This window comes from Myotis nattereri, assembly GCF_964212035.1.
Source record: "Myotis nattereri genome assembly, chromosome: 1".
NCBI lineage: Eukaryota > Metazoa > Chordata > Mammalia > Chiroptera > Vespertilionidae > Myotis > Myotis nattereri.
The window spans coordinates 49,034,775-49,053,280 of record NC_138075.1 but is presented as its reverse complement, the minus strand read 5'-3'; the positions used below and the strand labels follow the sequence as shown (position 1 = coordinate 49,053,280).

General features: G+C 42.6%; 1 protein-coding gene across 1 annotated transcript in view; it reads left to right on the top strand.

Annotated features, from left to right (window-relative positions):
* The window catches only part of TLN2 (talin 2), a 428,326-nt gene that overhangs the window by 170,390 nt on the left and 239,430 nt on the right, over positions 1-18,506 (top strand). The window contains exon 4 of the mRNA XM_081089528.1: positions 11,330-11,405. The gene's annotated coding sequence lies outside the window, so the exon portion shown is untranslated. The remainder of the gene's footprint in view (positions 1-11,329; positions 11,406-18,506) is intronic.

The following is an 18,506-nucleotide window of genomic DNA, read 5'->3' as shown; positions in this document are numbered from 1 at the left end:
CAAGTGCTCTCCAGGCACACATGGCTAGCTTTAACATTGGGTAGGATGGACATAGAGAACCCAAGCCCACAGTGAGGTAGGTAATTTGAACAATTCCCAGGTAGCTTTATATTTGAATTATGATTTGGTCCAAAATAATTTTAAATGATTTCATGGTTACCTTAGCAAGGACAGCAGTGATCCCTCTGGGAAGACACCCCCTCCCCTCAGGCCTCTGGCCACCTGCATTTTTTTTTCTTTTTAATACAAGGGTAATAGGGAGGAGACCTGTTCCTGGAAAAGACTTTGCTATTGAATATGTATTTATTCATTCTGTTTTTGATAAAGAGCAAGTGGAATCAAAGTTACTCTGGGTAGTGAAGCTGGTGCTGGGGATGACATGGAAATCGAACAGGGAACTAGAAAGTCCTAGTCATGCCCAAGCAAACCAGCTGGGGAGCCTCAGAGCCCTCAGGCCCCTGGGTTCCTCCTTGAAGCAGAGGTCTCAGGGATGGGTGGGCAACGTCCTGCCTGCAGCCAGCCAGCTCCTGTGCTCCAGGAATCCTAACTCTTCCCTGCTGAGTCGGTCCTGGGTCACCTGCATCCTGCGTGCAATGGGAAACAGAGATGGAGGTGGTCGTAACTTTATTTGATAGACATAGAATTTTACCTTTTTCCAAGTGAAAGCAGCTTTATTATACATTTTCTGATTAAAAATACTAGCTTCATAACATATTTATATTGAAACTAAGGCCCAGTGCACAAAAATCGTGTAAGAGTAGGTCTTCACAGCTGCAGTGGCTACCTGGATCCCTCCCTCACAGCTGGGGGCAGCTGCCTGGATCCCTCCCTCACAGCTGGGGGCGGCTGCCTGGATCCCTCCCTGGCAGACAGAGGGTAGGGAGGGTAGGGGGGGGGGGAGGGCGGGGGGGGGGGCTGCCTGGATCCCTGCCTTGCAGCTGCAGGGGCTGCCTCAATCCCACCGCTGCAGCCCCGGCTTCATCACAGCTTCATCACAGAAGGACGTCTGGAAGGATGTCTGGTCTAATTAGCATATTACACTTTTATTATTATAGATGGTATACTATCTGATATTTGCTTCAAAATAATCTCCAGTGAAGACTAGGGAAGAAGTAAGAGGGAGGCCTGGATGAAGCAAGACTGGTTATCAGTTGATCATTGAAGCTGGATGAGTACTTTAAGGTTCATTATAATGTTCCCTATATTTTGTACATATCAGAATGTTTTATGGTGAATGAAGTTGTGCAGAAAAGTTGTGAAACCCTATCACCTGAAGGTAACTTGGCCATTAACTAGAAAGCGTTATTTTAAAACCATCTCTTGGCTCTTTCATACTGTGAACTTGCCTAGAAGGAATAAGGGAAGGAGTGTCTTACCTTGCTCTCACTGAGATTTTGTTCCAGTTAGAGAGCCAAATGATCACGCATGGGGAGGAGAAAAAGGTCAGTATCTGTTGCAGGCATATTTTACCCCAGGTCTTTACTGAAGTTAGGGAGGTGTTCCAGCCTCTTATGGGGTGAAGTGAGGCTCAGAGGACCCGCATTGCCCATGCTCACCCAGCTGGAGTGTAAGGGGACCAGCATGCTACTGGCCTTGGGTGACCCAGCAGTAGGCTCTGTGCTGGGCACTTGAGTATGCCTTACCTGTTGTTGTCATGTGGAACCAGCATTAGAAGGTCTATAGCATGATATAATGAATTGCCATGTTCTGCAGAAATCTACATGACCCAAGAAAATTCAGGGAATGGCAAGAGAAGGGGCAACCATGGGTAGGGAGGCTGCTTGGAAAAGGGGAATCTTGTAATGACAGATCGGGGACAGAAAGAAGGAGACATATGGCTAAGGAGAATGAATATTCCAAAATGTCCTGAGAGGAGGAGGAAGTTTCAGTGACAAAAGAACTGTTTGTTGGGTGGGTAGGGGATTCAGTTTTGAATGAAATGTATCAAAACCATTGACTGGATGAGGAAAGAGAAGAAGGATTTAGCCTTTTGGAAAACATACCAGGTGGCAATTTATGAAGATAAGATTGCACATAGTAAGAGATACTATGGCAGCAAAATTGCTCTTGAAAGAGGAGCTTTGAAGGATACACTAGCTGCTAATCAGAATCAAGTGATGACAGGTCCTCATTTATAAAAAATAAGTCCCTGATTTGCACATTATGTATACCTGAGTAGCTCATTTGTCCTTGATTAGCCAAACCATCTTCCCACAGGACCCCGTGTTCTTGTTTGTGATATCTGTTTCAGAGTCTGATAGAATTTCATGGTGCTCCTGGATTCTTTCTTGCCATTGCTTTTATGTGGTCATGTGTTAGTTCACAGCACTCAGGCAGCCAGGCTCTGGGCAGTGGTTCTCAACCTGCTGGCCCTTTAAATGCAGTTCCTCATGTTGTGACCCAACCATAAAATTATTTCGTTGCTACTTCATAACTGTAATGTTGCTACTGTTATGAATCGTAATGTAAATATCTGATATGCAGGATGGTCTTAGGCGACCCCTGTGAAAGGGTCTTTCAACTGCCAAAGGGGTCGCGACCCACAGGTTGAGAACCGCTGCTCTAGGTGCTGGAGGAGGGAGCCCTGATGCACACTCACAGGGGGTTAACATGTCTCCTCAACAGGATGCCTGCTCCCTCTCCTGGCTGCAGTCCCGGGGCATTCCATTACAGGTGATGCATTTCCCACTGGTCAGGGAAACCAGGTGGTTCACCCCTTGAGGAAGTCATATTCTCTCCGCATGATCTTTGGCTGGATAGTTTCTTTCACTGTAGGAGCAGTTCTCCAGGTACTGGCATGGGGGAGTAGCCTTCACATTCAAGGTGGAGGTGGCAGTGAGAATAGAAGTGGAGGATGTAACTTCTCAGGGTTGTTCTAGCAGGTTGGAGGTCTGCATGGGCAGCCGCTGTTCAACCTGACAACTCTGGTATATGCAAGTGATGGTTCTAGCTGGCCACGAGGACCTCAGGCCCTCCATCGCTGCTTCCTAGAGCCAAGCCCACCTTGTCTCACTCGAAGCTTCTCCTCAGGCTCTGCCCTGCAAAGACAGGGCCCCATGAGGAGGTTCTCTGGCTTCGGTGTCTGGGGGGCTCCTGCATTGCTGTATCTCACCCTTCACTTCTTTCTCTTTCTTTCCTTCTCTCTCTCTCTTTCATTTTTTGTTTTTGTTTTTAGAGAGAGAGAAAAGGAGACAGAAACTTCCATGTGAGAGCAGAACACCTGCCTCCTGTACGCCTCCTACTGGGGGATCAAGCTCACAACCCTGACTGTGCCCTGACTGGGAATCAAGCCAGTAACCTTTTGGTACACAGGACGACGCCCAACCAACAGAGCCACACTGGCCCAGGTTCACCCTTCACTTCTTGCTCATGTTTTTTGAATGGAATTTTTAACATTTTGTTTGTTTATAATTTTTAAGATTTTGTTTTTAAAGCAGTTTTAGACTCAAAACAAAATTGAGCAGAAAGTATGGACAGTTCCCATATGCCCATTCTCCAAACATGCAAAGCCTCCCCACTGTCGACATTCCACACCTAAGTGGTGCATTTGTTACAATTGATGTACTTACATTGACACAGCATCATCACGCAGTCTGTAGTTTGCAGCGTGGCTCACTCCTGGTGTTGTACATTACTATGTATGGGTTTGGACACATACATCATGACAATTGTGCAGAAAGGCCATTTTAGGCATAGGAGACTAGAGGTCAAAGGCCACTGCAGGGGAAGAACTCAGAGGGTGCATGGTTCAAGGAGTGCTGACTCGGTGCTGCTGGGGCACAGGATGCTGGGGCAGGGCAGGTGGGAGGTAAGGTAGCAGTCCTGGATATCCTTGGGAGCCAAGGATACAACTCAGCCGACTTCCTAGCCTGTTTACTCCAGTGGTGGAGGGAGCTGGCACACAGCTGGGACTGGGCCGGAAAGCTGCAATAGATGGAAATATAGCCCAAGCAAAACAGGAGGACTGCAAATAGGAACACCCTGGCCACTACCTGCTTTGTAGGAGGCATGGTGGTGGGGAAAATCTATTTTACTGACTTTTCCGAATGACCAAATTCGAGCAGTATTTCCTTGTTATTCTCACCCCCTTCCCTTAAACAAACAACAGTTGCAAATTTTTCTAAAATGTGTTGTCAGATTTTCATAGTGAATTGGGTTTAGCAAAAAACATTTTTATTAGTTCATTTGACGATGTTGCAACATCTCAGGGTTTTTTGGTTTGTTTTTTGTTAACCCTCACCCGAGGATATTTTTCCCATTGCTTTTCAGAGAGAATGGAAAGGAGGAAGGGAGGGGGAGAGAGACAGAGGAGAAAGAGAAATATCGATTGGGTTGCCTCCGGCATGCGCCCCGACCTTGGCTGGGGATCGAACCTGCGACCCTTTGGTGCAAGGGTCAACGCTCTAACCACTGATCAACATTGGCCAGGGCTCTCAGGGTTATTTTAAACGTTCTGTTCAGAATATTCAAATTAATGGTATAGAGTATTTCTTGATATCTGTATTCCATGCTTAGTTGCCTTTTGCAGCAAACTGGTGATAAAAGCTTATTTGTGTATAGTTGCTTTCTAGAAGATAAATGTGTTTCTTCTTCCTTCTCCCAAAGGAGAACTGCTGTGTAGTTCTGATTAATTGAAATTCCTAGTCTTTTGAATGTTAGTTAATTTGGCTTTTATTGAAAATAATTGGCTGTGATAATGTACTGAATATGGTACTAGGTCTAGAGACAGAAATTTCCTTCTAACCCAGAAGTCATAAGAAGAAATACCTTTGTGTGTGTGTATGGGGGGGGGGAGGGGGGGAGGGGAGAGCGGGTAGTGGTGGTGGAGTTGCAAAGGATGGGAGATTATGATGGGAGTGAAATAGAAAAAATAACACTTTTTGAGAAAAAGAAAGATGAATTGCTTTAGAATGAGCATTTCAAAATCAACCTAAAAGACTGTAGAATATATATTTTGGCCAGTTTATAAAATGAGTTAATGGTACACCTACATAAACTTATTTATTGATTCCTTTATTCACATCTTCAAATATTTATGGGGCATTCTTGTACCCACACTGTTTAAGGGCTGGGGCTGTCCTGTACTAAGTATAGTTCCTGTTCTCATGAAGCTTACATTCTAGTCACCCACATTACTAATTGCGTTTTATTATAAGTGTGTTTAAAATTTTGAGGGAAGGGAAACTGAGGTATAGAACAAGGAGGAATTAACAGCATCTCTGTTTTCCCAGGTGTGAAAAACATAAAGACGGAGCGAAGTAAGGCGGTGTAGTTCTATCATTTCTCTTGTCCTCCTAGTAAACCAGTTCGCACTACTTTGTGCTAACATGGCACCACTGACTGATCTCTTAGGGCAGCGGTTCTCAACCTGTGGGTCGCGACCCCTTTGGGGGTCGAACGACCCTTTCACAGGGGTCGCCTAAGACCATTGGAAAACACATATATAATTACATATTGTTTTTGTGATTAATCACTATGCTTTAATTATGTTCAGTTTCTAACAATGAAAATACATCCTGCATATCAGATATTTACATTACCATTCGTAACAGTAGCAAAATTACAGTTATGAAATAGCAACGAAAATAATTTTATGGTTGGGGGGTCACCACAACATGAAGAACTTTATTAAAGGGTCGCGGCATTAGGAAGGTTGAGAACCACTGTCTTAGGGGCTTTGGGCTAAGTTATGTAATTGTGAATGTAGTGGGACACAGTGAGCCTTCAATACTCTTTTGTACAAAAGAACTAATTATAACATTATTTTTTGCCCCCAAAGTGATGTGTGCGGCACTTGTCCCAAGACATAGACCCTGAAAGTAAAGAAATCTGTACACATAAGGCAGGAGCCATTTATTCATCATCAACATTATCATACTGAAGTGTCTAAAATGTTCTGCATTAAAGAAACTCCTTAATTTTGTTTGAACCAGCATTTCCCACATTTATAAGAGAATTTATTTTTTTATTATTATTTTTGCCTGTAACACCTCCTAATTCCTCCTTAGCTGGAATGCTGCCTTGAGAGGACTCCAGAGGGGTCTCTGGCGCTCTTCTCCTGGCCCTGCAAAGGCTAAGGTGGCATATTACTTCTCACCTCCGAAGGCCTTGGGCATTGGTGCCTCAAGCTTGTGCTTTGTTGAGCTTCCTTTGGGCCCAGTTCCTAGCACCCAGCTTCTAGCTGGGAAATCAGGAAACAGAAGCCAGGAAATGAGAATTGGACGTTTCCCCTTGGAATCAGAGAGCTTCAGACCTAGCAGAGCTGGATAGCAATCGTTCAGCTGTACTAGTACTTTCAGTGGGAAATTTCTCAAGGTTTCTGAGAAAATACCATTTACCATTGGCAAATGGTAGAAGTTGGAGAAAATTGGGAGAATTTTGTTTTAAAAATTCTTCCTGTTTTCTCTCTCTGGTTCTTTCTATCTTTAGCCACTGAAGCACTAGCTGGTTTATTTCTTTCCTTATTAGATTTTATGATTTCGAGGGATTAGTAATATGTCAAACGTTAATGATAACTTCAAGCTAAGAATGGTATTCTTGGCTTATTGATTTAGCTAAATGTAGTGGATTATTTTTTCTCCTTCAATTGGCCTTATGTTATAAAAGCACTGTTGTTAACTTTGGGCAGCAAAATCCCTTGAGATGATGCCCACATGGGCCCATCTTCTGATTTTTATGCTTGTGCAGATGGTGTTAGGGCAAAGCTCAAATGTGGTGTTGCACCCTCCCCTGCCTTTTGAAGAAATCCTCGGGCAAATGTGTTTTTGGTTGCTTGGGACCTGTACCACAATGTGAGATTTCAGCCACATGCCTCATGCAGGCCCTGTATAGCTCCAGACCCCCTTGCTGCCTCGGGTTCCCTTCAGCTTGGCCCCTCATTACTGTGGGGATCATGCTAAGTGAAGTGTGGAAATCAAGAGTCCATAACACCCTTACTGCGAGGAAGTGCCTTGTGTGTTCTTAATCACATTATTTTTTCTCTCTTCAATATGGTTAAGATGATAGTTGATAGTAGATGTACCATTTACTGGACACTTACTGGGCTCCAGGCACTGTGTTAAGAACTTAACCTATACTCTCTCATTTCCACATCTGAAATGGTTGAGTATTACCATCTTTGTTCTGGTGGCCAGTGATCTGGGACTCTGAGAAGTGTGTTTAAGCTTCCCAAGCAAGTAGGAGGTGACCTGGGATGCAGAAGTAAAGTCCCGCCCTAATGTCCTGGTGTTGATGATAGGTGTTTTAGCCAATAGCTTTTGGTGTTTTTTTGGTCACATCTATGCTTCTTGAAATACTCCAGAAAAGGTACAATGTGGGAGCTGCCAAATGATTTATTCTTTGATGATCTGGAGAAGGCTACTCTAATTTAAGGCAAGGTTCTTTTAACAAACTCCTGGAACCTTCTATTTAATTGGAAGGGTCATGTTTAAAATAAGCATTGTAAGTATTAACTATTCTACACAGGGACATATTCTGTCCCCGGGTTCTGTAGGCAGCAAACAATGGGCTGCTTCATCCCTGCTCCCACTGAGCTGGAGCTCAAGCAAGACCGAGTTTGACTGTTGAGCACTCTTCATTGTTTTAGGTACATTATCTCCTTTTATCCTCACACCGGCCCTTTTGCTGGGCATTCCTACAGAGGAGGAGACAGGTACAGAGAAGCTAATGCACCCCGAGCCCAAATGACTGGTAAATGACAGAACCAGGATCAATCATTTTACTTTTAACCATTGTGTTATTGCCTCCCCTAAATGCAGTGTTTGGTCTCATAAATCCTAATACATCTCAGCCTCAAATATGGACTTGGCTGGCTCCCCGTCCATCCATTGAGAAAGATCCCCTTGAACTGAGGAGGGGTCAGAACAGGGTTGGCCCTAGTAGCCTGGTGGGTTGTCTGAGTTACGCTCTGGAGACAGAGATACTTTAGGCCTCATGATTGCTCCTCTCTGAAATTGGTAGTGGTTCTTGTTCATTATCCATCACCATCGAGGGAGATTTTGAGGGGCAGGGAGAGCCCCCAGGAGGTGACAGGGGATTAGCTAGATTTGTACTTTACATCAACACACCTAGAGAGGGATTTGCACATCCACAAGGATTATGGTTCTTTAACAAGGTTTGTAATTATGGTGTTATGAGGATTCATGTATGACATGGAACTTCAGAACCTATAAAAATAGGACAATGTGAAAAATATATTTGTTTGCTAGAGATAAATTGAATATAAAGGGTCCCATTATGGGAATACATTTCTGTATTTTATAGTCCAAATAGAAATAAAAAAAGCTCTTCACATATAAATATAACCCAATAAAAAGAAATCTGTGGGGTGGTTAAGAATATTATAATGGAGAATATTTTAACCATAGAAATGGCTCATCTGGACAAGTATGTCCCTTTTGTTCTTATTATTCAAGTACTCTTTTCACCAATTCTCTTATTAGTCAAGAAGGAGTTTGGCTGTCTCTTGAAATAGTTTTTTTGCCTTTTTATACTAGCTTTGTGCTTCTTGCTTCGATTACTTCATCTGTAGTTGTAAACAGTACATGACATTGTAAATCTTCATTAATGTGATGATAGGATCAGTTCATCTGTTTTCAAATGGGATGGAATGCTTGAGAAGGTGGAAAATAAAAAGTAGCACTGTATTACTGGTTCTCCTTTGGTCACAAGTAACAGATTAACTTGAGCTAGCTTAAGTAAAAAGAGAATTATAATAAGGATACAAGTATGTCTTAGGAACTCAAAGGCAATGATGAAGTGGCCCTGAGGAGTGAATAGGACCCGCAGATCAGGAAGGGAGCTCTGTAATCAGCGTTCTCCCCAAGCACACGTGTGACACAAACCTCACTAAAGTACGAGAAAAGCTGACAGAGAAGGAAAGGAGAAATCTATGCAGTTTATCACTTTACATTTGAGCATGAGATTTAAAAATAGCTCAATCGTATTCTTTGGGAAAAAATTCAGGTTCATTACATGAAATTCTACAGTATAAACAAACTAAAAATTCTCTAAAATTCTGATAATCAGGGCTAATCATAACTATTTTGATAAACATTCTTCTAGACATCCAGGAAAACACACACACACACACACACACACTCTCTCTCCCTCTCTCTCTCTCTCTCTCATGCACACACACATACACCTGCACACACACACAAATGGAATCAACTGTTTACAGTCATTTTCCTGTTTTATTCACTCAGAAGTATATCATAGATGCCTTTTCATAACAATACATATAGACCTCCTGTGAACACTGCATCCATTTGCGGCTAGGGTTCAAGGTCTGGAGAAGGGGCTGCGCACAAATGGATACACTAGACAAGACATATAAACTTAGAAGGTATGGGGGAGCCAGGTGGAGACCTTACTCTCTAGCAGAGAGGCTCTCTGAATTCTCGGACCCATTAGCTTTTATTTACTAGAATACACATTTGCCCTTTAGCAAAGCAAACAGGCATATTAAAGGTAAAGTTTGGTAAACAGTAAAATGATGGTCAGGTTAGGGCCGTGGTTGGCAAACTGCGGCTCGCGAGCCACATGTGGCTCTTTGGCCCCTTGAGTGTGGCTCTTCCTAAGCCTTAGGAATACCCTAATTAAGTTAATAACAGTGTACCTACTTATATAGTTTAAGTTTTAAAAAGTTGGCTCTCAAAAGAAATTTCAATGGTTGTACTGTTGATATTTGGCTCTGTTGACTAATGAGTTTGCCGACCACTGGGTTAGGGGATTGCCTTCAGCCATTCAGCCAAAAGCAGGGCATATTATGCTGATTTTCAGCCCTTGCTGAATATCAAAGTCCATGAGCCTTCCAGCAGACTTCTTGCATAATTATGCTAACTAGTTTTTCAGTGTCTATGTAGTTTATTTAACATGTCTATTTGTGGACCTTTAGGGCATTTATTTACTTATTTTCTCATGATTATAAACAATTCTATGTATATCAGTTTTCCTACTTTGAGTAACTTATTTAGAAATAGAATTGCTGGGTCAAAGAGTATGCTATTTTACATGCTGACATAATTGCTTAAGTGGCTACATTATGAGATATGTCTATAACATTGGCTATTGTCAATCTTTGGTAAGTGTCAGTTTGACAGGTGCTAAATAAGTCTCAGTGTTCTAGAGTTGAATTTTTTCATTATTAATATAGTTGAGTAAACTTTCTTATAGAAAGTTTTTTAATTTGCTTTGTCCATTTTGAGGGGAGTATTAATTTACTTACTGGTTTTTAAAACATTTTTTGCATAAGAATAGCAACGTTTTATAAATTTCTTATATAACTATTTTACCTAGTGTGTCTTATTTTACCTTGTGACCAAAATACAAGTGTTCTCATTTTTACTTTTGATTTGTTTTTACCATTCATATATTTGAGATATTAAAAAATGTACTCAGCCAAATATCTCAATCCTTTTATAGTTTCAGATTTTAATGTCATGATGTCATGTTTAAAAAGAAAGGCCCTTTCTAGCCCTATATTATAAAACCATTCATCTATGCATTCTTCTAGTATTCATCTAATTCTATTTTGAGCTTATTTTTATCGTAAGTATGAAGAGCGATCTATATTTTTCCTTCCTCTTAAAGAGCAAACCAACACCATTTATTAACTAGTCTCACATGCCTACCTACACAGATCTGATTATATAGGGATAGTTCTATATCTGGATGTTTACTCTGTTTCATTGATTCATCTGTGCTCTCACTCAGACTGTGCTTATTAGCTGTGGCTGGCTCATTTTGTTGATTCCTACAATTGATTATGGTGATTCTCTGCTTCAAATTGGGTTTCTGTGGAATAAGGTGTTAAATAGTCAGTTTTCAGTTCCTCGGAGAACTGGGGATGAAGTGGGAACAGTTGAAGCAAGAAAGGACCCCTTCACAGACGTGTTAAAGGAACTAAGTAGGGAAAAAGTGAACAAGACCAGAAGAGCTCATGTAGGTTAATTTGCAATGCCTGGGATTTTTGTTCTAAACCTTGGTGGGGGCAGGGAGGGCGATGTATATATCTGGTCTTTGTTTAAATTCAAAGCCATTAAGCATTTCTACTACAGGGAAGAAAATGTGTTTTGCCTCTTTGCCAACAGTAACATAATTTTGGTCTTCGAAATAAGTGTCTTGGGACCTTAATTCCCTATTGGTAAAGAATATCCCCAGCCCATGTGTTGCAGCGGAAATTCATTGTTTCCTGAGTTATTTCCCTTCATGATTAGTGAGGGGGGGGAAGGTGGGGGAATGACCAAATGTATAGATTGAGATTTTTTCCTCAAACACTGATGTCTGTAACATTACTTGATTCTGATGGCTTTTATTATTATTTTAGTTATTGCTGCTGAAGGCTTCTCTGATGCTTCAGGATATATTAAGGGAAATCGACTCTCCATAAACTGAGAATTCAGGTGAGTCCTTTAAAAAAGATACAGCCTTTCATTCTTATCCATTGGCCACCCCTGGCATTGTTAAAGTTTGATAAAGTGTTAAAATATCATCACTTATACTCTCTTGTTTGATTTTTACCAGGGTTCTGTGAGGCCAGAGTGTAGTTGCCCGGTCTTATTACTTCCATTTCAATTTAATACTCCACCTGGTAGTTGGTTGGTGGGGTAATGGTGGGCGGTTATAAGAGGGGGTGAGTAGCTGGTTTTTTACTTTATTGTATGAATTCTCATTTTTTCACATATGTTTGCTTTATAAAGCCCCCTTGTTTAAAGTGCTGGGTAAGGAAGTAATATAGAAACTTCCAGTAGTATTTGCACTGAAACTGTGTGGTAGTTCCTGGAGCTCTCCAGGGATGGCATGCCATTGCGCTAGCACAGCGGTTCTCAACCTGTGGGTCACGACCCCTTTGGGGGTCGAACGACCCTTTCACAGGAGTCGCCTAAGACCATTGGAAAACACATATATAATTACATATTGTTTTTGTGGTTAATCACTATGCTTTAATTATGTTCAATTTGTAACAATGAAATTGGGGGTCACCACAACATGAGGAACTGTATTAAAGGGTCGCGGCATTAGGAAGGTTGAGAACCACTGCTCTAGCGTGAGGTAAAGTGAACTCTGGTTATAGAGTATTGGCTTTTCCCTCTGCTTGTCCTGGCTGTGGCTGCATGATCTCAAGCAGTGTGTAGGAGATAACAAGGGCAGGGAAGGAAGCCATCTCCTGTGGGGCTGGGGCAGGCCTCGACTGAAGTCTGCCAGGTGAAAAAGGATTGGCTTCTACTCTCAAAGCCTGTGTCCTGGCACACCAGATGTGCCAGTTCTGTACTTGACCAGCTGCACAGCTGAGGACAGATTACTTAATGCTGCTGGTCTCCATAAAATGTATAGGCTGGCCCAGCCTAGTTGTTTCCATGCTTATAGATTTTGTAGAAGAGGGAAAAAAATTCAGGACCAATGTTTCCTATATTTGGGGTGGCTATTTATAAACATAGTTGATGATTATTAAAGCTGAATGAGTACATGAGGGTTTACTACCTATTTGCATACTGTTCTATTTTGTGTTTAAAATTTTTCATAATTAAAGGTTTATTTTAAAAAATAAGTACCATCTACTAACATCATTTCATGAGAGAAGAAATATTTTAACATGTATGCGGGAAACGTATTTATACGTTTTACGTTGACTGGTAAGCATTGACTGGTAGTAGAGCGTGGGACATGTATTAATACGTTTTTTTATAGACTAGTGGTAGAATGCGGGTAACGTATAAATACGTAAACTAAAGTTATCGTAATTTTACTGAAAGTTGCCATTTGCGCAAAAAATTAGCAAAAATGGCCCGCTCCACCTGTTAGCCCGCGATGAAAACTACCCGCAAACAATGTGTTAATATTAAAAAAGTAGGCTGTCATAAATTGTCTTCAGGCTGTATGTATTTAGCATGATGAAAACACCCTTCTTTTCCTGCTTCTTTGTCCTGTCTCTGCTGACCAGTTAGCTGTGAACTAGCCAGAACTGGCCTGAGGGCTGGCATTTGGGAAATATTGGGGTATATGGCTGCTAAGGAGTCGTCTGCCTCTAAAACGGTGTCATTCTTCTGTAACTGGAAAGGGATGTACTCTAGTTATATATATCAGCTATTTCCAGAAAATGCCGTTGACAGCTAGCATGCTGGAACTAAGAGAGGTCAGAGGTCAAGCAGAAGATGAGGGATTGTTCTGTTGGGAAACCCAAATAAAAGTGGCTCATTCATGTGAACATTAAATTTAGCTGTGAGCCACCTTGCAGTCAATGCAAAAATGAAAACTGACAGCAAAGAATAGAGAATCTTCCCTTTACACCAGTGTAGGCCACCTCTGGTGAGGTGGTATTTCACATATTAGTGTCTGCCTGTGGTGTGGGGATGTGGAGAGCTAGGGGTGAGGTGGGCTGAATGTCCATCTCTAGGGAGACCCATCCAAAACCGAGTGCAAGGAGCACAAAGCTGGGATGGAGGGGTGGAGGTCACAGGCAAGAGTTCGGAGACATGGGGAAAGGCAGAGGAAAGGAGCTGTCCTGCCTTGGGATCCTCTGTGGATGTCCTTTGAGAGCCTACAGAAGATGGTAGGTGGTCTGGTCTGGCTGAAGGGCTTGGGCACAGTGTATAGGAAACAGAAACATAAGCCTTTCCCAAGTTTTCAGATCTGAGAGGAGCATGTCGGGTGGATTTCTATGCTGTGGGTCTGTACAGAACTGAAAACTCGCCTTCCCTTGTACTTCTCCATGGGGATGTGTGTGAGCTGTAGGGTGGGTGGAGGACAGAGGCGATAATGGGCTAAATTATTAGGACAGTAAAATGATGTGAGGGAGGAGCAACCATACCTCCTATTCCAAAATGCCTGCCTAATCCTGGCTGCTTCTGAAAGTTCTGTGACGTTCTACCAGGGTCTACATCGATTGGAATACAGTGGTTCAGTCCTTTAGAATTCTTCCCTGAACCATTTCTGGCTTTTGTTTGTTTTACATGCCTATTTTCTGGGGAACTCACAGGAAATTTGGCAGACTTACCTGGTTGCTTTCCCTCTGGGTTCACTCTCTGGTTTATATGCTTCAGTTGGGTTGCTCCCCCCCCCCCCCCCCGGGGGGGGGGTATTTATCTCACTACCCATTTTTTGGAAGAAATTATGTCAACAACAGAAACGTTTGTCTTAAAATTATAGGAATATGAGAGATTACCTGAAATCTTGACTTTTCTGAAAGTGTCTAAAGACATGAATAAATGCTAGCAGGAGCTTTTATTTTGACATCAACCAGAGGAAGGGAATTGCTTTAAGGGATTTGAGCCAGTCCAAGTCTGAATAAAATCTAATGAATGAACAATGTAATCAATCAATCATGTTCTGAGCCTCTCAGAAGGCCAGGCCATGCTTGGTAAGATCTTGTAGGGATGAGCAATTACGAATTTGAGACAACCATGCTTCGGGGGAATAAACATGATGCTTTAAAGGGTTGCGTGTCGGCGTATGAGAGAGTGTGTGCATGAATAAGTAGAGGGAGGTGGGGGGTATATGATAAATGACTTGTTTTGCATTTTGCGTAATGACTTGTGGCATAGTCCAGATTTGAAAATAAATGCAATATTCTGAACTTATCTCCATTTTCCTTGCAGGCTTGTAAGAAAAATATTTAAAACCCGATTTTAAATGAAAAGCATTGTTTTAGTCTCTCTGGGAATTTTCAGTTCCCACTGTTGTTTAGGGAAGCTATTGACTCCATAAAAACTTAAAGCACAATCTGCATAGCTGTTTGTCACTCTGTATCGGTCACTTAAAGGCAATGACGTCAGGAAAGATAAGTTGTTCCTTGCTTACTTTTCTCCATAAAAAAGTATAATCCGCAATGCACTGGTGCCTTCCTGCCATGTTCCATTAGCTGAATTCTTTGGCTTGCTCTGCTTGTTAACTGTAAGCACTGCCACTTGCTCCCCCACTGCTGGCTCTCTGAGTGGCTGGGCGTCCTAATTAGCATCGTGCTAATTAGCATCATCTCCTTGATCAGGGTTCCCAGACATGTGCCAGGCCCTCACTCTGCTGTCTGTGCTTGGTAAATGTTTCAGAACAACAACAATAACACGTTCCAGATTGTTTCTCATAATTAAACTTATCCATGGGCATAATAGAATGCGCTGTTTCCTTGAGCTTTTAGGGTATTTATGCTTATCAGTTCATCTTTTTCCAATGTTAAAAAGCCCTCCTGAAGAACTCAAGATTTGAGCCTTTTCTGTCTAATAATTGATTGGATTTCATACACTCAAATGTTCTAGAATGCTCGTGCCTGCATTTAACTCTTCTACTATGGAATGGGAAACTTTCGGAACCACTTTTTTTTTTCTTTTTTTTTTCTGTGAAGTCCCATATTCTGAGAACCTAGAATGATCATCAGAGCCATTTTATTCTGTTTACAACAAGTCAGAATTGGACAGGTTTTCAGAGCCATAAAATGGCTTGTGCACTTGTAGAGTTTAAACATGACTTGACTAAGATTAAAATAAAGTAAACACACTGGAAGTCCAGCTGCAGTGGTCTCCCCACAGCACTGTAAGGCCTGATAAAACTTGAGTAAAATCCTACTGATCTAAACAATCGTGTTATCAAGGATCTTTTATTTAAAAGAATATCAGTCAAAGTCAAGTATGCAAGTGGCTAGAAATAGAAAACATTACAGAATAGAAAAGCAACATGCCTTATTCTAACTCCTTCACTTCAACTCCCCCCCACCCCCAGCTTATAGATCATCCTTTGCTGCTTTAGTGGGGATTCCCACATGTATAAATGTAATGCTTAGGGCAACATTTCTCACTTTATTGGGTTTAAAGGCACTTTTGTGGTATCTTGTTGTGATCACTGATTAGCATCCCTGTCTCCCTTCCTCTCTGCACTGATTCACTGTCCGTCTTTCCTTGTGCCCTCAGATGACACATGGAGCCTCTTCTTGTTGTCTCCTAGAGACACTCCCCCCCCCCTCCCATTAATAGACAGAAAAGGCTCAAATCTTGGGCAGCTGTATGTTTAATTTTATATGTTCTTTAATCTGGTAACGTCTTCTAGGATTTACCTGTAACTTGATTCTGAATGTTAAAACCAAGAAGCAGCATGTACTCTGTTATGGGTAGGTAACTGCTGCTCCTATGGCAGCCAAATGGTGTGGTGGGATTACCTTCCTTCCTCTCTGAGCCTCTTGCCCTCGCACCTGGGCCCCTCTGCGGACTGTGTTTGAATGGATTCTCCCTTTCACGCGTCACCAGCTGCCTTGAACGAAGCCTCAACATTTCCTAGACTCTGTCTTCCCATCTCACCTAGAACCCACTTTATTTTCCCACAGCCCCTCCTCCTCCACCTTCAGCCAGAACATTTTGATTTCCGTGTGCTGCCTGCCTCTAAGTAAGTGCTGATGGCTGGGAGAAGCTGTGACTACTTTTAGAAAAGCGACCTCAGGCCCTGGTGTCTCTGAAGGGGCAGCAGCCTGGTCTTTGAAAATTCGCCATCATTCACTGAGGCCCTGATGTGTTAGCACCTAGGTTCTGAGGCCTGGTGCCTGCTGCAGGCCTCATACCAGCCTCCTACCAGAATGGAACAGATGTTGTCATTCACACGCTGGACACCAAGATGTTGAGATCCGGATCCGAGGCCTCCACTGGGAAGTGCCTCTTAGACCTTGGGGCTGCCTGGGGCGCGGTGCCAGCTGTGGTTTCACAGGTTAGAAAAGACTTCTGTCTTCAGAACCTCTTACTTTCCTCGGTAGACCTTCATCTTTCCCCAGAAAAGTACTGCTCCTCTAGGAAATTCGGCTCTGCTTCATTCCCCATCACCTCCTTCTGTGGCTGCTGTGTGGCCAGCAGCTCATGGTACCGAATTCTGTGACTGGCAATGGGAATAGCCTCACCTGCGTCATGTTCTCTTTGCGAGTCTGAAGTGAGGAATGGGGCTCCCTACTCAGCCCTGCTGGTAGGTTGGAAAGGTGCTTTGTCAGTGGTGGTTGCTGATCCAGATGTTTTCTTAGAGCCTCAAGTATGTGTGTGAGTCAGGTACATTGGATTATCTTAATATGCGGTGTGCTTTGGTAGTTATATTAGAGGGAAGGTTGGAAAAACAATCAAGTTTTACTTTCCACACTTCCTTTTCTCTCACGAATGCAGTGGTCTGCATACGTCTTCTGGTGTAACTGTATTTAGTAAGTGACTATTATGGCAGTGACCAGATGGACAGCAGGTGCCCTGGGCAGGTGGGTCCCTCATGCAGCGTTGGCGTTTTCCCTCTCCGGGCTGCTCCCTCCTCACTATGCAGACCCCATGGAAGCTTTGGCAATGGAAGCAGCAGTCTCTCCATGAATTTGTTATCTCCCAGTGGGTGGTAGCGGTTGGGGTCCATCTTTGTTACTTCTGTTAGGACAGGGCGGCAACGTTAACATGTGCTGTCTCAGTGCAAGTAGTGCTTAGTCTCCAAACATCTGACCTCTTTATGTTTAGTTCCTCAAATAAGTATTGAATGAAAGGGCAATCTTCAGAGATGGGCCTCACTTCCTTATGGAGGAGGCCTTAGTGAGGTCACGGCTTAATGAATAGATAGGGGTCAGTATTTACAGTGGTGGCTAGGGTGCTGATCCACATTTAAAGTTGATCATGATAAGCTGTCCAAAGTAACCTACCATCATCTTGCCATGATTAATTCTGACATGGCGATTTTTATTTTCCTATCTGTTGATTGCTTGTAAGGTTAGGAAAGAGTGCTGAGCAGAGAAGTAATCCGTGTGAGACATTTTTGGTTCCATTATACAAAGATCACTGATCCTCATAGTTATAGAAGCCCAGTGACACTTGGGCACAGTGATTTCGATGGACAAATGTATTAGGACAATTTAAATCTTGGTCAACATTTTATTCTACACCTGAAAAGTAGCTTCATATAAAAGGTTCTATAAAAGGAAGACTTTTATAGAACCCAGTCCCTCAGCGAGAGAAGGAAATAAATGAAGTTTAAAAAGTCTTTCTTGTCTCTGGACCCTAAGTGTTCCCCCCAGACTATATATATTCTTTCAATTCTTTGCCCTAAGCAGTGAATCAGGACGCAGTCTCCCCTGCAGGAGACGGTTCGGCTCCAGGATGCTCGGCTAATTCTGCTGTCCCTTTGGGAAGGTTGATGCAGGCACGGGGGACAGCGGTGGAAGTGAGGCTCTTGCCCCCTCTGTCCACTCTTCTCAGAAGCTGGGACTCAGAGGAAGCACATTCAATACCCTGAACTAGGAAGCACTGACATAGAAATGGACACCCGAGGCTGTAATGACATGGCCTTGTTCTGTTTTTGTCTACATATTTCCAGAGAGACCACAGTATCTATGGTGAGTAAGCAGAAGAGATTAAATTTAGAGAAAGAAGTGGGTATTTCTAATGAGTAGAGTAGGCCTTTGAACGAAAGTAACGTTTATTTCTGGGTTAGTTGATGTACGTTTTAAGGGTCTGAGGTGGGCTGTTTAGGGCTAGTGGGTACTTGGCTCCTTCCAAGATGAGCAAAATTTCATTCTT